General features: G+C 39.4%; 1 non-coding gene across 1 annotated transcript; it reads right to left on the reverse strand.

Moving 5' to 3' along the window:
• Positions 1–13,513: 13,513 nt before the first annotated feature.
• On the reverse strand, positions 13,514–13,621 carry LOC112765071 (small nucleolar RNA R71). The gene has a single exon (XR_003183506.1). It is a non-coding gene; the product is annotated as a small nucleolar RNA R71 (small nucleolar RNA).
• Positions 13,622–15,482: the final 1,861 nt, after the last annotated feature.

Genomic DNA, 15,482 nt, shown 5'->3' on the forward strand with positions numbered 1-15,482 from the left:
CAAAACTCCAACATATTTCTCATTACTGCACAACAAGTAACGCTGTTATTCTCTTTTATTTTTCCAATCAAATCTAATAATTCCAACTTATAATTTTAATTAATATCCTGACTAAGAATAATAAAATAAACATAGCTTGCTTCAAACCAATAATCTCCGTGGGATCGACCCTTACTCACGTAAGGTATTACTTGGACGACCCAGTGCACTTGCTGGTTAGTTGTGCGGATTACAAATTCGTGCACCAACTACCTTTTGGGCGTTAAACGCCCAACCAGGCACCCTGGCTGGCGTTTAAACGCCAGTCTGTTCTTCTTCACTGGGCGTTTTGAACGCCCAGCTTTTTTTGTGTAATTCCTCTGCTGCATGTTCTGAATCTTCAGTTCCCTGTACTATTGACTTGAAAATAGAACCAAGATCAAATAAACAATGCATGCAAGACACCAAACTTAAAATTAGACACTAGACTCAAACAAGAAACATTAAATATTTTTGGTTTTTATGATTTTGAAATTTTTTTGGATTTTTCGAAAATTATATGAAAATAGAAAATGAAGGTTTCAGAATTCTTAATTTGGATTCCAGGAATCATTGCAATGCTAGTCTAAGACTCCGGTCCAGGAATTAGACATGGCTTCACAGCCAGCCAAGCTTTCAAAGAAAGCTTCGGTCCAAAACACTAGACATGACCAATGGCCAGCCAAGCCTTAGCAGATCATTGCTCCAATAGCAAGATTGATAGAAATCAACAAGCTCTTGTGATGATCAGTTGAAACCTCGGTCCAATAAGATTAGACATGGCTTCTCAGCCAGCCAGATTTCAACAGATCATCATGAAACTCTAGAACTCATTTTTAAGAACTCTGAAAAATACCTAATCTAAGCAACAAGATGAACCGTCAGTTGTCCATACACGAAACAATCCCCGGCAACGGCGCCAAAAACTTGGTGCACGAAATTGTGATCATCAATGGCGCCATCAACATGGTACGCTCATTGCAATCTCAACTCTTTATCACAACTCCGCACAACTAACCAGCAAGTGCACTGGGTCGTCCAAGTAATAAACCTTACGCGAGTAAGGGTCGATCCCACGGAGATTGTTGGTATGAAGCAAGCTATGGTCACCTTGTAAATCTTAGTCAGGCAGACTCAAATGGGTATAGATGATATATGAATAAAACATAAAGATAAAGATAGAGATACTTATGCAATTCATTGGTAAGAGCTTCAGATAAGCGAATGGAGATGCTTGGTCCCTTCCGTCTCTCTGCTTTCCTACTGTCTTCATCCAATCCTTCTTACTCCTTTCCATGGCAAGCTTATGCAAGGGTTTCACCGTTGTCAGTGGCTACCTCCCATCCTCTCAGTGGAAATGTTCAACGCACCCTGTCACGGCACGGCTATCCATCTGTCGGTTCTCGATCAGGCCGGAATAGAATCCAGTGATTCTTTTGCGTCTGTCACTAACGCCCCGCCTTCAGGAGTTTGAAGCACGTCACAGTCATTCAATCATTGAATCCTACTCAGAATACCACAGACAAGGTTAGACCTTCCGGATTCTCTTGAATGCCGCCATCAGTTCTTGCCTATACCACGAAGACTTTGATCTCACAGAATGGATGGCTCGTTTGTCAGGCGAGCGCTCGGTTGTCAGGCGATCAACCATGCATCGTGTATCAGGAATCCAAGAGATATTCACCCAATCTAAGTTAGAACGGAGGTGGTTGTCAGTCACACGTTCATAGGTGAGAATGATGATGAGTGTCACGGATCATCACATTCATCAAGTTGAAGAACAAGTGATATCTTGGAACAAGAACAAGCTGAATTGAATAGAAGAACAATAGTAATTGCATTAATACTCGAGGTACAGCAGAGCTCCACACCTTAATCTATGGTGTGTAGAAACTCCACCGTTGAAAATACATAAGAACAAGGTCTAGGCATGGCCGTGAGGCTAGCCTCCCAAAGAGGGTTCAATCATAAAAACATGATCAAAAGATGAACAATACAATAGTAAAGGGTCCTATTTATAGGGAACTAGTAGCTTAAGGTTTACAAAGATGAGTAAATGACATAAAAATCCACTTCCGGGCCCACTTGGTGTGTGCTTGGGCTGAGCAATGAAGCATTTTCGTGTAGAGACTCTTCTTGGAGTTAAACGCCAGCTTTTGTGCCAGTTTGGGCGTTTAACGCTGGGAATTCTGAAGGTGACTTTGAACGCCGGTTTGGGCCATCAAATCTTGGGCAAAGTATGGACTATCATATATTGCTGGAAAGCCCAGGATGTCTACTTTCCAACGCCGTTGAGAGCGCGCCCATTGGGCTTCTGTAGCTCCAGAAAATCCACTTCGAGTGCAGAGAGGTCAGAATCCAACAGCATCTGCAGTCCTTTTCAGTCTCTGAATCAGATTTTTGCTCAGGTCCCTCAATTTCAGCCAGAAAATACCTGAAATCACAGAAAAACACACAAACTCATAGTAAAGTCCAGAAAAGTGAATTTTAACTAAAAACTAATAAAAATATACTAAAAACTCAACTAAATATACTAAAAACATACTAAAAACAATGCCAAAAAGCGTACAAATTATCCGCTCATCAACGACCATGAAATTGCACCAGAACCACGATGAAATACAAACCCTGAGGTACTTTTTCTTGTTTCTATATCTCCAACCCAATCACTATCAATGTAACTGACAAGATTCACTTCAGTAGAATTTACTGTTCTTCCTTTATCTTCTCTCAACAACTTGAACTTCTCTTCGATTGGAGTAGGAACTGGTTTAGAATGTTCCATTTGAAATTTATTCAAAATATCATTTCCATATTTCTTTTGAGAAATGAAAATACCGTCATCTCTTTGAACCACTTTAATGCCAAGAAAGTAAGACATCAAGCCCATATCTGTCATTTCAAAGTGATTTATCATAGCTTCCCTGAATTCTGTAATTATCTTCAAATTGTTGCTAGTAAAGATTAAATCATCAATATAAAGACACACGATCAAGATATCTCCAGGTTCAACGAACTTGATATAAAGCGTATATTCAAATGGACATCTTTTAAAACCATTTTGAGTAAAATAAGAATCAATCTTCTTGTACCATGCTCTTGGTGCTTGTTTTAACCCGTACAAGGCTTTCTTCAACTTGTAAACTTTATCTTCTTTTCCAAAAACTTCATATCCTGCAGGTTGCTCAACATACACTTCTTCTTCTAAAGTGCCATTTAGAAATGTAGACTTAACATCCATTTGATATATCTTCCACTTATTTTGAGCCGAGAGTGAAATAATCATATGAATAGTATCTAATCTAGCAACAGAAACAAATACTTCAAAATAATCGATACCTGGCTTTTTTTTGTATCCTTTTGCAACTAATCTTGCTTTGAAACAATCAACTTCACCGTTGGGTTTGTACTTAGTTTTGTAAACCCACTTTACTCCAATCAGCTTCTTATTTGCTGGTAAATCTGTCAATTCCCATGTGTCATTCTTCTCAATGGCATAAATCTCCTCATTTATTGCTTTCTTCAAAGTGTTGTCTTTAGAGGCTTCTTCAAAGTTCAACGGCTCACAGTCTGAAAATAGAGCAAAGTTTATGATTTCTTCATCGGACGGATCGTTGTTGTAAGACCCGAAACTTTTGAAAAGTCTTTGTAACACCCCAATTACCCTAAGCCTTACCTCTAGCCGTAAAGCAAAGGTTAATCAGAGGTTACAACGATTCTAAGGTTTATACTTATATATATATATATATATATATATATATATATAGAGAGAGAGAGAGAGAGAGAAGGAAATGATATATTCTAGAAGCCCAATGAAAGATTAAGCTCCAAGATAGATTTATAAAAGCACAAAACATTCACATGAAACCAACGCACAAGACACAATGTATAGATACAAGAGAATAAAACATATATATATATATATATATATATATATATATATATATATATATATATATATATATATAAGAGTATAATAATCATAGAGAACTAGCTACAGCTTACAGAGTTTAAGTCGACTAGTACAAAAAAAATATACGGAGTTTTGGAATTAAAATAGCTTATACAACTTATCTCTCAAGTAAGCCTCTAAGGCCATAAAGTTAAATATACAAAAGGTGAGAGAATACTACGACAAAAGTAAAACAGAAATATACAAGGAAAGAACCATACTCCACTCTGTCACTATATCCACAATTTCACCAAGGTGAATTACGACCTGCATTTGAAAAACAACAACAAAGTATGGAATGAGAACCGGAGGTTCTCAGTATGGTAAGTGTTCTGTCGGTTACCTGAAACTGTAGGTCGATCTCGGATGAGATCTTCTGTACTGGTCGGAGCTGTTGTGCCTGACTTGATGATGGTGGCTGGGGCCGCCGTGCCCGATTTGTCGAACTTAGTGGTGGTGCTGATCCTTCATCACCGGAGGGTGAGGGTACCTGCAAGGGACTCCGATGCTTAAGTTAGCAAGGGTATTAAGCAGGTTTTTAGTAGAATCAGAGTATGAGTTATACCTAGGTGTTCCAGTCTATTTATAATGGTGTAGAGTGACCTTTGCTGGGGATAACATAGTTATCTTATCTTATCTTTGAGTGAAGTCATCTTATCTTTAAGGGAATCGCCCTTATCTTCCTAGGCTTGGGGCTGCCTTTAGATTTGGGTCGTGTTCCTTTGTTTGGGCCTTCTTGGGCCTCTGTAGCGGTTTGGTCGACCTCTTTTATGAAGAGGTCGGATAATCCTAGTCTGAACAGGTCAGTCGGCTTGTCTTCAATTAGCTCGGGTCGTACAGCTCGACCCAGGACATGAACAGTACCCTTGCTTGAGCTCGGTCTTTTTTAAGGTCGAGTCCTTAGACTTCAATCTTTTTTCGGAGAAGCTGAGCTCGAGCATTTTTTGTTGGCTAAGTCTTCTTGAATGCAAAGCGTCTTCCTTCACACCCTTTATATTTTGAAATGCGCGTTTCTTGTTTTGGAAACATGCGAGAGTTTTTAAAGCCCATTAACTCCTTTTTTGCTGTTTTTCTCTTTTCATTTTGAATTGCAAAAAGGACATTGCTTTTTGTTTTTTCTCTTGTTTCCTACAACTCTGTCTTTCATCCTTCTGTTCTTGCATTTTTTGGTTCACGTGCGATTCTTCCCCTTTGCTTGCTCCAGTCTTCCCTTCACATTTTCGTACTTCTCTTTGCTTTCGAAGGTCACTGTTGGTGCTTCGTTCTTTTGTTCGAAAGGTGATCGTCTTGGCACGGCTTCATTGTTGCTTCCATTTCTCAGCGTTCGTCGTCTCCTCATCTTTGCAGGTTGATTCTCTTTTTGTTTCTTTCTTTTATTTCTTTCATCGTTCTTCTTCGTGCTTGTATTGTTCTATTTTTGGCAAAGTTGTGATTTTATTTGAAAGCTTTGAACCTTTTTATATCGTCGTGGTTGATTGTTGCTGTAATGCATATTTTCTGGGGTTCCTTCGACTTATATATGCTCCTTGGTGTGTTTCCTCTTTGATGCTTTTAGGGTTTTTGCATGTTATCACTGCCTTTGAAGGGACTTTTTTGTGGCTTATGAACTGCTTGATTCTTTAAAAGGACTGTGCCTTTGGTGATTTTTATCTGTTTTGATGTTGACAGTTTCCTTTGCTAGTAGTTTTGTTGAAGACGGCTACTTTTGACGACTTTTCTTCTCGGAGTGTTATTTGTGTGACAAATAAGGTTATTTTTCTTGCTGAGATAGATTAAGTTTTCATTCTGTTGTTGCCCCCAAAGGATGCCCCTGGACATTGGGTTGTGTCCTAGGGTTTCCTTTTGCTATTACTGCTACCCTGTGTGCCTTAGGTCGAGTCATATCTGTTTTGTCAGAGATGTTTTCTTTGTTATGCCCGAGCTGTTTATTTAGTAATCTCTCTCTCTTTTTCTTTGCTGTAGGACTAGTTGACCATGTCTTCTCGCAAAAATATTGTCGAGACGTCTTCCGAGGTCCCTGAGGGTATGTCTGACTGGCTGGACTCCCTCGTCTTGACGTGTGTTTCCGTAGTGAATTCTGAGTTCTGCGCGGAGCTTAGAAAACATCACCGAATCTGTAGTAGTAGAGATCAAGAGAAGAACTACGAGTTGGTGGCACCGGATTCTGACGAGAGGGTTTGCTTTCCTTCTCTCACCCAGGGGGAACGCCCCTTGTTTTATGCTTACGATTACTATTTTAGCCAGATGAATATTACCCTGCCTTTTACCTTTTTTGAGACTGACTTGCTGTGGTCATGTAATGTAGCTCCGTCCCTGCTCCATCCTAACTCATGGGGCTTTGTTAAGATTTTTCAATTGCTTTGCCAAGAGTTGGATGTCAAAACTTCTCAAACTCTCTTTCTTTATCTTTTCGTTTTTTCTAAGCCCAGGATCTCCTCGAAAAAGAAAGCTTCTTGGATTTTCTTTCGGTCTGCTCAGGGACATAAAGTGTTTGCTATGTATGATGAGTCCTTTAAGGACTTTAAGAATTACTTTTTTAAGGTCCGAGCTATTGAAGGAGCTCGACTATTTTTCTTAGAGTCGAATAATGAACCTGCCTTCCCCTTGTGTTGGCAAAAAATGTTGTGGTGTCTCGATACTCGTGGGAGATGCTTGATGGGGTTGAGCAAGCTTTTGTGAATGTGTTGGAAGATATTTGGGGGCAACCTCCTCATCTCGATGCAAAGAAATTCCTAGGGGATCCCTCCCTTCTCCGGGCTGAGCTGGGTAGTGGCCGACTTCCTTTGTATCTGTTGTGCTTGTTTATTTCGTTGAGTTTACTCCTTTCTTTCCGATTTATAACTTGGTCTGTATTTTTTCAGAGATGGTTAAAAACAATGACTCTATGAAGGCCTTCAAAAAGGCGAGGAAGGCTACCGCTGCCCAGAACATCTTGGCTAAGGCTGTAGGGGAGGGATCTTCTTTAGTTCCTCCTAAGAAGCCGATCTTGAGCTCTGCCGGGCCGAGGAGGATGATTTCAACTCCTCAGGTCCATTTGGTTGATCCTCCCCAGACCTCTGCTGCTACTTCCTCTCCTACTGTTGGTCCTTCTCCAAAAAGACAGAGGACTGTTGAGCCTTTCAACTTGGACGCCCGTGACTTTGATGCCGTTGGGTTTGTTGATCAGAAAATTGCTTCTTATGGTGTTGTGCCTATGAATGATGTATCCATCCTTCGCCATTTGGATTTTATTACCCGAAGTAGCATTAAGATGGCGCATATGGGGGGCGGCCTTGTTCCGGACTGCTCAAGATATTCTGGTGCATGCAACAAAGGCTTTCATGGAGGAGGCCAAGTCGGAGTATGATAGGATCAAGGGGTTGAAGGAGGAGCTTGAAGTGAAGGTAGTGAAGTTAGAAAAAGAGTTGGAGGGCGAGAAGACTCGGGCTACTGTTGCGGTGGCTTCTGCGAATTTGGCTGAAGAGATGGCACTGAAGCATAAGGAGAGCTATGTCACAACTTATGGTGAGTTGGTAGAGCTCAGGGAGAGGTTGGACTCTGTTCGGGCCGACTATACTGAGCTTCAGGGCCATCTTGTAGGTAGCGTGAATGCTGCTTATGTGAATTTGAAGGCTCAAGTTCGAGTTCTGGTGCCCGAGCTCGACCTCACTCTATTCAGTTTGGACAACATTGTAGTAGTAAATGGAAAGATCGTTCCTGACGGCTCAGATGATGATGATGTAGATGTAGACCCTCTTCCTGTGCCATCTGCCAAAGCTTCTACTCTCCCGGCTTCAACTCCTACTACTGAAGTCGGCCATCCCGAGTCGGACCCTGATGTCCGGATTCTGAATCGGCCAGATGGGACCGTGGATACCGTCCCTCTCGCGACTCGTCCTCCTTCTCCCCGGGATGCCGCTACTGGGGAGTCTTTGAATCCCTTGTAATTTTCTGATTTAGTATCTTTATGGCCTGGTTTGTGGGTCTTTGAACTCTTATTTTGTGTATCTTGTGGTCTGGACTTGGATATTTTGGTTGCTTTTCCTAGCAACCTTATGTAGAAAAACAAAGTAACTTCTTGAGCTCTTTGAGGTCGACTCTTGAGTGGCCTTTTGAGCCTTTTATCATAGTAGCTTTTGCTTATCTTCTTGATGTGTTTTGTTTGCAACCTTTTGGAGCCTCTAGGAATCTCAAGAGTGTTGGAGCTATTTGCTGTCCGATCACTTTTTTGGTTCCCTTTGTGTTTGAATACTTGTAAATTGATTTTGGGTGAGGTCGTGGCTTTCTTTGGGTCAAGCTGTGTCCCTTTTGGTGCACGTCTTCTGTTCTGTTGACTTCTTTCGTTGAATCGTTCGAGTTATTTTTAGTAATCCATTTGGACCTCGCCAGGTCTTCTTTTTATGGATTTACTTTTTATAACTCTTTCACCTTTTGATCGGCTTGGGCCGACTTCTTCATGTCAGTCCCAATCTAAGTTATTTCTAGTAATCCATTTTATTTGGACCTTGTCAGGTCTCTTTTTATGGATCACTTTTATAACTTTTCATAGCTTTGTCGGGCTGACTTCATCATGCCGGTCCCTTCTAAATTATTTCTAGTAATCTATTTTATTTGGACCTTGTCAGGTCTCTTTTTTACGGATTACTTTTATAACTTTTCGTAGCTTTGTCGGACCGACTTCATTATGCCGGTCCCTTCTAAGTTATTTCTAGTAATCCATTTTCAGGGATGGCCAGACCTTTTTTCTATGGGTTACTTTTTATAACGTTTTGTCGCTTTGACCTGGTGCGACTTCTTTTATGTCGGTCAATTCTAAGTTATTTCTAGCGATCCATTTTTGTTTCAGACCTCGTCAACTCTCTATTCATGGATTGCTTTTTATAACTTCTTGCATTATTCTGTCTATGTCGCTTTTCATCTTGCCGATTTCGATCCTCGCTTGGCCTGACTTTTGATGAATTCGGTTTTCATCTTCGTCGACCTTATCGTGATCGGCAGTAGTGAATTTGGTTTTCCACTTTTGCCGATCTGTAGCTTTATAATCGGGTGATGAATTTTTGCGTTTCAGATTAATGCGTCTTGATAAAGAGAATTTGTAGAAAATCTGAAAAAACTTTATTCAAAATAGAAAATATGCAAATATATACATGTGGGTGCTCACCCTTCTTAGGTCAGGTAATTTTTGCTGATCTTGGCTTGGTGCCTCATTAAAAAACCTTTTTTAGAAAAAAAGAGTGCACCTTCGTCCTAAAATCTTTTTATTACCTTTTTAATATAATACCTTCTTAGGTTGCAGGCGTGCCATGTCCTTGGTAGCTCTCGCCCCTCGAGTTCGGACACTTTGTAGTAGCCCTTTCCCAGTACCTTTATGACTCGGTAGGGTCCTTTCCAGTTGGCCGCTAGCTTCCGCTCTTCGGGTCGACTTGTTCCGATATCATTTCGGATTAGGATGAGGTCATTGTTGGTGAAGCTTCGCTGTACTACCTTTCGATTGTACCTTGAGGCCATGCAACGTTTTAATGCTTCTTCTTTTATCCGAGCTTTTTCTCAGACTTTTGAGAGTAGGTCGAGCTCTTCCCTTTGAAGTTGGGAGTTGGCTTCTTCACTGTAGAGGATTGTTCTCGGAGATCCTTCTTCGACTTCCACCGGTATCATTGCCTCCATTCCATAGGCCAATCGAAAAGGTGATTCCTTTGTGGTGGAATGTGGAGTTGTCCGATATGCCCATAGGACTTGTGGGAGCTTGATGAGCGGATAATTTATACGCTTTTTGGCATTATTTTTATATAGTTTTTAGTATGATTTAGTTAGTTTTTAGGATATTTTTATTAGTTTTTAAGCAAAATCCACATTTCTGGACTTTACTATGAGTTTGTGTGTTTTTCTGTGATTTCAGGTATTTTCTGGCTGAAATTGAGGGACCTGAGCAAAAATCTGATTCAGAGGCTGACAAAGGACTGCATATGCTATTGGATTCTGACCGCCCTGCACTCGAAGTAGATTTTCTGGAGTTACAGAACTCCAAATGGCGCGCTTTTAATTGCGTTGGAAAGTAGACATCCAGGGCTTTCCAGCAATATATAATAGTCCATAATTTGCGCGAGTTTTGACGATGTAAAATGGCGTCAAAATGACAGCTTTTTGCCCTTTTCTAGCGTCAAAACGCCAGAACTGGCATAAAAGTTGAGTTAAACGCCCAAACTGGCACCAAAGCTGGTGTTTAACTCCAAGGAAGACTTCTACACTTGAAAGCTTCAATGCTCAGCCCAAGCACACACCAAGTGGTCCCGGAAGTGGATTTCTGCATCACTTACTTATTTCTGTAAACCCTAGTAACTAGTTTAGTATAAATAGAACTTTTTACTATTATATTTTCATCTTGGTATCTATCTTTGATCAGTTTATGCGATCTTAGACATTGGGGGCTGGCCATTCGGCCATGCCTAGACCCTATTCTTATGTATTTTCAACGGTGAAGTTTCTACACACCATAGATTAAGGTGTGGAGCTCTGCTGTTCCTCGAGTATTAATGCAAAGTACTACTGTTTTCTATTCAATTCATTCTTATTCTTCTTCTAAGATATCCATTCACACTCAAGAACATGATGAAGGTGATGATTATGTAACACTCATCACTATTCTCACTTATGAACGCGTGATTGACAACCACTTCCGTTCTACATGAAAACAAGCTTGAATGTATATCTCTTGGGTTTCTAATCAACGATTCACATCGACTCCCCTATGAAAATGGGGCATCTGAATCCGAGATCAGAGTCTTTGTGGTATAAGCTAGAATCCATTGGCAGCATTCTTGAGATCCGGAAAGTCTAAACCTTGTCTGTGGTATTCCGAGTAGGATCTGGGATGGGATGATTGTGACGAGCTTCAAACTCACGACTGTAAGGCGTGGTGACAGATGCAAAAGGATAGTAAATCCTATTCCTACAGGATCGAGAACCAACAGCTGATTAGCCATATGATATCTGTGCATGGTATTTTTCATCCGAGACGAGCAATCCGACAGTTGATTAGCCGTACAGAAATCGTAGAGGACCATTTTGACTAAGAGGACAGGAAGTAGCCATTGACAATGGTGACACCCAACATACAGCTTGCCATGGAAAAGAGTATGAAGGATTGGATGAAGGCAGTAGGAAAGCAGATATTCAAGAGGGATAAAGCATCTCCATACACTTATCTGAAATTTCCACCAATGATTTACATAAGTATCTCTATCTTTATTTTATGCTTAATTATCTTTTAATCATTAAAACTCTAGAACCATTTGAATCCGCCTGACTGATATTTACAAGGTGACCATAGTTTGCTTCAAGCCGACAATCTCCGTGGGATCGACCCTCACTCACGTAAGGTTTATTACTTGGACGACCCAGTGCACTTGCTGGTTAGTTGTGTGAAGTTGTGAAAAAAGAGTTGAGATTACAATTGTGCGTACCAAGTTGTTGGCGCCATTGTGTATCACAATTTTGTGTACCAAGTTTTTGGCGCCGTTGTCGGGGATTGTTTGAGTTTGGACAAATGACGGTTCATCTTGTTGCTTAGATTAGGTAATTTTCTTCTTGTTTTAACCATTATTTTATTTTCAAAAAAGTTTTCAAAATTTTTTTCTCCTTTTTCGTTTTTCCAAAATAATTTTCGAAAAATCCAAAAAAATTCATAAAATCATAAAAACTCAAAAATATTTCATGGTTCTTGTTTGAATCTAGGGCCAAATTTTAAGTTTGGTGTCAATTGCATGATTTTAATTGTCTTGCAATTTTCGAAACACATGCATTGTGTTCTTGATGATCTTTAAGTCGTTCTTGATGAATTGCCTTGTTTGATCTTCATGATTTATTGATTTGCACTGCATGATGTTCTACATATGCATTCTTGCATTCATATGGCTCAAACATGAGAAAGTTCTATGTTTGATGTCCTCCATGTTTTCTTTCATTAAGAAAACTGAGTTCTTAATGTTCATCTTGGTCTTCAAGATTGCTCTTGGTGTTCATCTTGACGTTCATAATGTTCTTGCATATATCTTGTGTTTTGATCCAAGAATTATATGTTTTGACTCATTTTATTGTTTTTCAAAATTGAAAACATATATATCTTCCTGAATAAAGGATTTAGCAAAATGAAGATCCAAGAACATAAAGCAGAGGAATTACAGAAAATAAAACTGGGCGTTCAAAACGCCCAGTGAAGAAGGAAAAATGGCGTTTAAACGCCCAGCCAGGGCCCAAACCACGCAGCAATTGGGCGTTAAACGCCCAAAACATGCAGCTCCTGGGCGTTTAACCCCAGGATGACACAAGGAGAGGAATTTTGTTTTCAAATAAAATCTTTTTCAAATCTTCATATTTTTTCAAAATCAAATCTTTTTCAAATCAAATATTTTCAATCATATCTTTTTCAAAATCATATCTTTTCAAACATATCTTTTTCAAAAATCAATTTTTTTCCTCATATTTTCAAAAATCTTGATTCAAAAATTTCAAGTTTGTTACTTTCTTGTTAAGAGAGATTCAATATTTGAAATTTAGAATCATATCTTTTAGTTTCTTGTTAATCAAGTCATTAATTTTAAAAATAAAATCTTTTTAATTTGTTTTTCAAAAATATCTTTTTCAAATCATATCTTCTTTTTAAAAATCCTTGATTTCAAAATCTTGCTCTAACTTCTTATCTTTTTCAAATTTATTTCTTATCTTTTTCAAAACCACCATTTCACTCTTAAGTTTCAAAAAACATTAACCTTTTTTTAAATCCCTTTTAATTAACTAATTATTATAAAATTTTAATTTTTGAAAATTTCTTTCCCTCTCTCATCTTTTTCTATTTAAACACTAAGATTCCTCCTCCATTGTCAATTCGAACTCCATATCTTTTTGAATGTTCGAATTCTTCCTTACCTACATCATCCTTCTATTCTTATTTTCCTCTGACACCTCAAGGAACTCTATACTGTGACATAGAGGATTCCATATTTTCTTTGTTTTCATCTCTTTCATATGAGCAGGAACAAAGATAAAGGCACACTTGTTGAAGCTGATCCTGAACCTGAAAGGACTACGAAGAGGAAGCTAAGAGCAGCTAAAGCACAAAACTCTGAAGAGGACCTCACTGAAATTTTTGAAAAGGAAGCAGCAAAAGAAACAATTATGGCTGAACCAAACAACAATGCAAGGAAGACGCTTGGTGATTTTACTATACCAACTTCCAACTTCTATGGAAGAAGCATCTCAATCCCTACCATAGGAGCAAACAATTTTGAGCTAAAGCCTCAATTAGTTTCTCTATTGCAACAGAACTGCAACTTTTATGGACTTCCATCAGAAGACCCTTATCAATTTTTAACTGAGTTCTTGTAGATCTGTGATACTGTTAAGACCAATAGTGTTGATCCTGAGGTCTACAAGCTTATGCTTTTCCCTTTTACTGTAAGGGACAGAGCTAGAACATGGTTGGACTCACAACCTAGAGATAGCCTAGACTCTTGGGATAAGCTGGTCACGGCTTTCTTAGCCAAGTTCTTTCCTCCTCAAAAGCTGAGCAAGCTTAGAGTGGATGTTCAGACCTTCAGACAAAAAGATGGTGAGTCCCTCTATGAAGCTTGGGAAAGATACAAGCAACTGACCAAAAAGTGTCCTTCTGACATGCTTTCAGAATGGACCACATTAGATATATTCTATGATGGTCTATTTGAATTTTCCAAGATGTTACTGGACCATTCTGCAGGTGAATCTATTCACCTAAAGAAAATGCCTGCAGAAGCTCAGGAACTTATTGAAATGGTTGCAAATAACCAGTTCATGTATACTTCTGAGAGGAATCCTATGAGTAATGGGATGCCTCAAAAGAGAGGAGTTCTTGAAATTAATGCTCTGAATGCCATACTAGCTCAGAACAAAATATTGACCCAACAAGTCAATATGATCTCTCAGAGTCTGAATGGATTACAAAATGCATCCAACAGTGCTAAAGAAGCATCTTCTGAAGAAGAAGCTTATGATCCTGAGAATCCTACAATGGCAGAGGTGAATTACATGGGTGAAGCCTTTGGCAACACCTATAATCCTTCATGGAAAAATCATCCAAATTTTTCATGGAAGGATCAACAGAAGCAAGGCTTCAATAATAACAATGGTGGAAGAAACAGGTTTAGCAATAGCAAACCTTTTCCATCATCATTTCAGCAATAGACAGAGCATTCTGAGCAGAATCCTTCTAGCTTAGCAAACATAGTCTCTGATCTATCTAAGGCTACTCTTAGTTTCATGACTGAAACAAGATCCTTCATTAGAAATTTGGAGGTACAAGTGGGCCAGCTGAGTAAAAGGGTTACTGAAACTCCTCTTAGCACTATCCCAAGCAATACAGAAGAGAATCCCAAAGGAGAGTACAAGGCCATTGATATAATCAACATGGCCGAAACCTTAAAGGAGGAAGAGGACATGAATCCCAATGAGAAAAACCTCTGGGAACGTCCAGTGGCCAGTAAGGAATACCCTAATGAGGAACCAAAGGAATCTGACGCTCATACAGAGACCATAGAGATTCCCTTGGACCTCCTTTTACCATTCATGAGCTCTGATAACTATTCATCTTCTGAAGAGGATGAGGACATTGTTGAAGGGCAAGTTATCCAATATTTAGAAACAATCATGAAGCTGAATGCCAAGCTATTTGGTAATGAGACTTGGGAGGAAGAGCCTCCTTTGCTCACCAATGAACTGAATATATTGGTTCAGCAAAATTTACCTCAAAAGAAATATGATCTTGGTAAATTCTTAGTGCCCTGTACCATAGGCACCATGACCTTTGAAAAAGCTCTGTGTGACCTGGGGTTAGGGATAAACATGATGCCACTCTCTGTAATAGAGAAACTGGGAATCTATAAGGTACAGGCTGCCAAATTCTCATTGGAGATGGCAGATAAATCTATGAAAAAGGCTTATGGACTAGTAGAGGACGTGCTAGTGAAGGTTGAAGGCCTTTACTTCCCCACTAATTTCATAATCCTAGACACTAGGAGGGATGAGGATGAATCCATCATCCTTGGAAGACCCTTCCTAGCCATAGCAAGAGCTGTAATTGATGTTGACAGAGGATAGTTGATCCTTCATGTGAATGAAGAATGCCTTGTAGTAAAGACTCAAGGTTCTCCATCTGTAACCATGGAGAGCAAGCATGAAGAGCTTCTCCCAATATAGAGTCAAACAGAGCCCCCACATTCAAACTCTAAGTTTGGTGTTGGGAGGCCACAGCCAAACTCTAAGTTTGGTGTTGAGAGATCTCAACCATACTCTGATCATTTGTGAGGCTCCATGAGAGCTCACTGTCAAGCTATTGACATTAAAGAAGCGCTTATTGGGAGGCAACTCAATTTTATTTTAATTTTATCTATATTATTTTGTTTTCTTTTAGGTTGATGATCATGTGAAGTCACAAAGACAAAAATAAAGAAAAAAAATTCAAAAATAGCATTGAAAACAGCACACCCTGGAGGAAGGACTTACTGGC

This window comes from Arachis hypogaea, chromosome 2 (assembly GCF_003086295.3).
Source record: "Arachis hypogaea cultivar Tifrunner chromosome 2, arahy.Tifrunner.gnm2.J5K5, whole genome shotgun sequence".
NCBI lineage: Eukaryota > Viridiplantae > Streptophyta > Magnoliopsida > Fabales > Fabaceae > Arachis > Arachis hypogaea.